This window comes from Pteropus alecto, unplaced genomic scaffold (assembly GCF_000325575.1).
Source record: "Pteropus alecto unplaced genomic scaffold, ASM32557v1 scaffold76, whole genome shotgun sequence".
Taxonomy (NCBI): Eukaryota; Metazoa; Chordata; class Mammalia; order Chiroptera; family Pteropodidae; genus Pteropus; species Pteropus alecto.
The window spans coordinates 19,224,517-19,230,844 of record NW_006443138.1 but is presented as its reverse complement, the minus strand read 5'-3'; positions in this window follow the sequence as shown (position 1 = coordinate 19,230,844).

The window sequence follows — 6,328 nt, the reverse complement described above, 5'->3', positions numbered from 1 at the left end:
AGATTTGCAAATATTGACCCAGCCTCCTTAGAGTACACACTTCAGGGTTTTTGTGAGGAGCAGCCCTGAAGTTCTAATAGGTGTGGTCAGTCAAAAATGTTTCTCCAGTAGCTGAGAAGCCATTGCTGGCTCATGGGTTCCAGCACAACTATGATAATAGCTTCCTAGTATTCTGCTTTTAAATCTCTGTTCTTTCCAGCACCTTTGTAACCAATTCTCTGTACCTTGCTTGGTTTGAACTACCTAAGTGTTGTTTAATATTAAGACTGGAAACATATGCCGTCAGCTTTTCTTTCTCCATGCAGTATTTGTTAAAAACATAGTTTTGAATTTTAAAAGTATTAGTCTCTGGCACATTAAAACTTGAAGACTAAATTTATATCCTCTGTAAGATTTACTATTGTTTCAAGAAAAAAATCTGCTAGTGCTTTATGAGTTTATAAAATTTCTTGTCACTAGATCTAAAGAATAAACTATAAAATAGATGTCACTTAGGCCTGTGAGATTTGAACCCAAATCACTTAAATGCATGTAAATAGATTGAGCATATACAGTTATATAATTTAAAAAGAATACTGAATTTGGAGAATTGTGTTTAAAACCTACTACTCTGTAAAGTTTGGAAATTATCCTTTGCTGTCCTTAGTGGTAAAATGAGTCCTTGCATGGATGAATCAGAAGGTCTGTTTCAGTCCCTAGATTTTCATTTTGTTCTATTGTAATTGAAAAGCTATATTTGAATCATTAATGTAGTCAATGAGGCCTGTTCTTGGCTCTATTTCATGCTAAGGGCATTTATCTCTGAGTCTCATATTCTTCATTTATATAATGAGAGATATGAAATAGAGGGTATCTATGTTTCTTACTTTCTCTAAAATTATCTTTGGTTCCACTTTGACTGTGTTTTGTTTTGAGTAATAGTTAAATCATCAGATGGCTCTAAACCTCAATTTTCTTATCCATAAAGTCGAAATAATATTGTCTTTTCTGCTGACCATATTGGAAATCAAATGAGATATCGGATATAAAAATGCCTTGTATAAAATTCTGCAATATAATATTACGATTCTATTATTTAGTATAACAGATGAATGTTTATTTGGGGGTGTTTATACATTCATATGCACAAATTTAATTTTATTGAAGTATCTGTGTTTCACAACACTTTTCTTTGAAGCTGAGCGATTTATAGTAGTAGCCATCCTTACAGGGATTTGTCACTTTATCTCATTAGACTTAATTAAAGCCATGGCTACTTAGTGAAGAAATTGGCCTTTTATTTGGGACACAGGCATCTAGCCAGCACCCAACCAGTCAGCTCTTCAAATACTATTTAATTAATTAAAAGTCTATTGAAGCTGGATAAGTAGACATATGATTATATAAGTCCTACAAATTTTAGAAGTGCCATTCTCATTTTGTTTTTTTTGAAAATCAAAAGAACATTGCCACCATAGAATCCTAAAACTGAAATAGAATCTCTGCTTTTGAGTTTTTTCTAATATTCAAGGTAGTTATTTCTTCCATGCTCAAACCTCTTAGAGAGGTTATTTTACAACCTCTGATACCTACATACATTTTTTAAAAGATCCTGTGAGCAAATTTTAGACAGGAAAAAAAAAATTCAGAAGATAGGTACTCACTGGAATAATAATAATAACAACAATAATAATTTAGTAATAATAATAGTAATATTAATTGCAATTCTGGAATTCAGTTTACCTTATATACTCCATTCACTTTTTTGAGGTTTATAATTCTATAAGCAGCTCTGTTCTGCCATTTCGCTATATATTGATTGTCCAAAGATTCTCATCTAAATTCTAATCCTATTCTTCTGGCCCATTCTATTTATTTCTGAGTTATTCTCTATTGTTCAAACAAAACAGATTCTGTATCTTGCTATTTTTCTCTTAATTGAGAATGGGATTTTGAGTAAATCAGATTGATTATAACAAGCTATGTAGTATGTTAATCCTTCACAGATTATAATTTAAGTAGTGACAGATTAGTTCAGAGTGAAGTAAGTGTGTGTAATCCAAGATATAGAGTCTCAGATCTGCTGTTCTTTTCATTCAGGCCCTGGGGAAAACTGGCTCTTACCAGTATAGACAGGTATGATAATTATACCAGTAAGGCAATTTAATCATTAAAATATGAAGGGTAAATTTATAGTAATAAGAATATGATGTGTCTGTACAAAACAGCATTTTTTCAAAAGGAAAAATCCTCAAGCTTACTTTTAATAGAAAATGAAAATGCATTATTATTATTTTCTTTATTTTGCAGATCAGAAAACCGAGGGTCAGACAGGTTAAGGAATTTTTCGAAGATCTCTACTAGGAAGTGACAGAGCTGTGACATAGCTTCAAAGCTCATGCTCTTAACTTCTGTATTCTTTCTGCCACTTTTTAAATTGTCATATGTGCTAAAACTAAAAGTCAGAAAAGTTCATATAAGAAAAAAAAACTTTGAATGTGGTTACCAGATGTGGGGAGTAGGGCGAAGGAGGAATTGAGAAAGGAGGTCAAGAGGTACACACTTCCAGGTACAAGATGAATAAGTGCTAGGGATGTAATGTATAGCATGATGGCAGTAGTTAACAGTGTCATATGATATATAGGAAAGTTAAGAGAGTAAATCCTAAAAGTTCTCATCACAAGGGAAAAATATTTAACTTTTTTTGCTATATGAGGTAATGGATGCTAACTAAACTTATTGCGTAATCATTTTGTAATATAAGCAAGTCAAACCATAATGGTGTACACCTTAAACTTATAGAGTGATGTATGTCAATTAGGTCTCAATAAAACTGGGGAAAAATTTTGACTTAAAAAAAAAAAAGACTTCCTAATATAGAGGTTGGTTCTATGAATAAACTGGACCAAGAATTGATACATTTATTTTCTTTGTTTTTCCTCCTTCAAAAACAGGGTTTTCTAAGAGAATACATCTTTTAACACTATTTAGCTTTTGAGATCAACTGGATCACAGATTAAATAATTTTCATCTGATTCAGAAGAACATTCTTTCCTTCATTATCAAGTGTAACGTACCATCGCTACACTGATTTTTCACATGTTAATCTAAATATGTAAGGAAATATACCTTTTCTACTTTGCTTGAGCTTTATAATCATAGATGAAAAAAAGGACATTTTAACTATTTTTTCCTATCAAAACTTATTTTACACATTTTATCTTTTAAGAAAGATAGGGATTGCATAGATAAGTAGTTATCTTTCTTCTATGAAGATTTCTTATTAGTTGAGAAAAGAACTGATGCATTCTCAGAGTTTTTCAAACTATAATTTTCCAAAAATTGAAATGTATGAATTTCATACAAATATATAGTGAGAAAGTATCAAATATTGGCTTAACTTATTAATGAGAGATTCAGTAGAATTATAAAGCTGGTCCAACAGAGGATAGGAAAAATAGCTATATCTAGTCAATAATTTTAAAAAATGTTGAAATTAAATTATATGAGATATAAAATTGGTTAATTTTCTACAGGGCAATTGAATCATATTTTTTTGTTATCTTTCTACCAGACAAAAATCATTCGTATTGCTCATGAGCAAAAATCATTTGCAACTTGCCCTTTTTTCCCCCACAATTTAACATCAAATTGTTCAGAGTTAGGCCTAACCAATAGAAAAGAGTAAGTTTAAAAAATGGATTCTTCCAGAAAACTGGATAATCTTGGGAAGAACTATTATACAATGCTCCACTATATCACTGAAAAGACCTACAGTCATTAGTTTCCCTTATTTTTCAGTTGAGATAATTTTGCATACTACTCTCTACTCCATTAAAAAATAACAATTTGTCTAATACTTTTTGCCAACACTTTGCATGCAATATTTCATTTAGTTTACAAATGAATATCAATAAGCATAAACCTTTCATGATTATTTCCTTGGAAAAAAGTCTTACGAGAATAAACTTGGAAATGTGTTTAAATGTTTTTGAAGGTTATTGATGTACATAGCTAAATTCATTTCCACAAAGTGTATGCCAATCTATACTACTTATGTAGAATAATATACTCTGATCATCATACTGACAGAGTTGAGCATCATTATCTTAAAAATCAGGCCATTTGGTAGATACAAAATAAAATCTCATTTCAATTTACCTATACTATATGTGGTTACTAGTTAAGTTGGTTTTTTAAAACACATTTGTTATTTCCTTTTAAAATTGTTATTCGCTTATTTTTCTATTTAGATATTAGCGTCTACATTTTTTAGTCCTTTTAGCTTTTAATTTTTACATATTGAAGACTTTGTCATAAATAGTATTAATAGAATATTTTATGAGGACTAACAATACCATAAATGAGACTCATTTATGCTAACTTGAAACTCAACAGAAGATTATAATGATAAAAATGTAATGTTTCCTCTTGTTCCATTAAAACTCCTTTATTAAAAAAATGTTTTATATGAAAACTATATATACAATAATGTTAGTAAGGGTGGAGAACTGAAACTACAGAAAGCAGAGATATTTGTAAATGTATAATTCTTTGCAAATTGACGACATTCATTACATTAATAAATAAACAGTATAGCTTTAGGGGATTATATCTTGAACAATTTAGTTTCAATCATTTTTTGTGATGTATTTGTAAAATAAAATCAAGAATTGAAACTAAAGTATACCCAGGATTATTATTTACATTGCATGTAAAGTGTTATGTAATTATATGTATGTGTATGTATACATATATATGTGTGTGTGTATATATATATATATAAACATAAACACGTAAAGCAAAATATATCATTACTACTTTTCGTGTTTTAAAGGTTTTCTTTGTTACCACTATCGTAGGTCCCTTTAAAAGATCGTTATGTATTTTCTTAATTATCTTCCAGGACTAGAAAAAAAGATGACTGAATTAAAGCATTAACTATTGCAATGTTTTAAAATTTGTAACAATTATATATATATATGTTGTATACATAATATTTAATAACAATTATAAACAATAAATAACATAACGAAATCGTTATATACAATATACATATGTATATATATATAGAGAGAGAGAGAGAAATATACAACATAGAGGACAAGAAAAGAATTACGATAGTAAATATTGGAAAAAATGAATTTTTTTGAGCTCTGTAGAATCCTGAATAAATCAATGCATATACAATTATAGTAACTTTTGAGATCACTTTTTTTGTTTGATGTTGTTGAGGATGGGGGGGTGGGCTCCCAAAGAAAATATGAGTCTTTTATGTTCTCTGGCAAGGTCCTGAGACCCACTAGCCTGAAATGTGATTCATAGTGAACCCACCACAGTCCTTCGATTTCTTTTCCCTCCCTCCGTCCCTCCCTTTGCGGCGGAAACCTATGATTAGAAGCGTGGCGGTGGGAGGGGGAAGAGGAGTAGGACCGAGAGGAGTTAAGGGGGTGAAATCGCAGAAAAAAGACGTCCTGGGAAAATTCTGCGTCCCTCGCCCCTGGACAGCGCTTTCCCACTACATTGCGGGCTCCGGGGAGCTTGTTCCGCGCTGCGTGGGCCGCCGGCACCCGAGTCCCTTCGCCCAGTTCTGCCTCGGCTGCTTGGGCTGTGGGTTCGGGGCTGTGGGTTCGAACTTGTGTGGGGGTGACCCGGTGATGCCCGCCCTCCCTTTGACCTCCACTGTACACTTCGAGTTCCCTGAAGCCCTCCAGGCGCGTACTCTCTCACTTTACTAGGTGAGTGAGGGGCGAGAGTAAACAGTTGGCTCTTCCCTCAAACTCTCACGCCCCAAAAGGCCCAGTAAATGCCAAAGATACTGCAGGGGTCGGTGTACACGCCGCGGGAGTAGGACCCCAAACCCCCGCTGGTTCCTATGCCAATGCTGCGATTAGGAGCCTTGCGGTCCTTCAGGTCCTTCAGCTTTTGCAAGATGAACTTGAAAATTGTGGAGAAATGGAGTTGGAGGAAGTTCTTAGGATCATAAACTGGGGGGCTCAGATTCCCAACTGATCTGTGACCACCTGGATCCGGTCTTCAGCTTCGCTCCTCCTCCACGAATATTACAGCATTGACATCACGGACGGGGGTTTTTGTGTCGAATCACGGGCGGGAGATTTTTGTGTCGAATCCGTAGGCAATGTGTTCTGGGCCCTCACTCCTGCTTGCCATTATCAGATTACTTTTCACAGACCGGAGCTGCCTGGGATGTGGGAGTATTTACTTTTTAATCCTTTTATGTGTGTTCAGTTCACCTTGTGTGTTTGGGTGTGGAAAGAGGGCAACGGGGGTTTCCAAATCGAGAGAAATTCCCATTCCATGGGTATTACCATGCCTGCGGGGTTGGCAG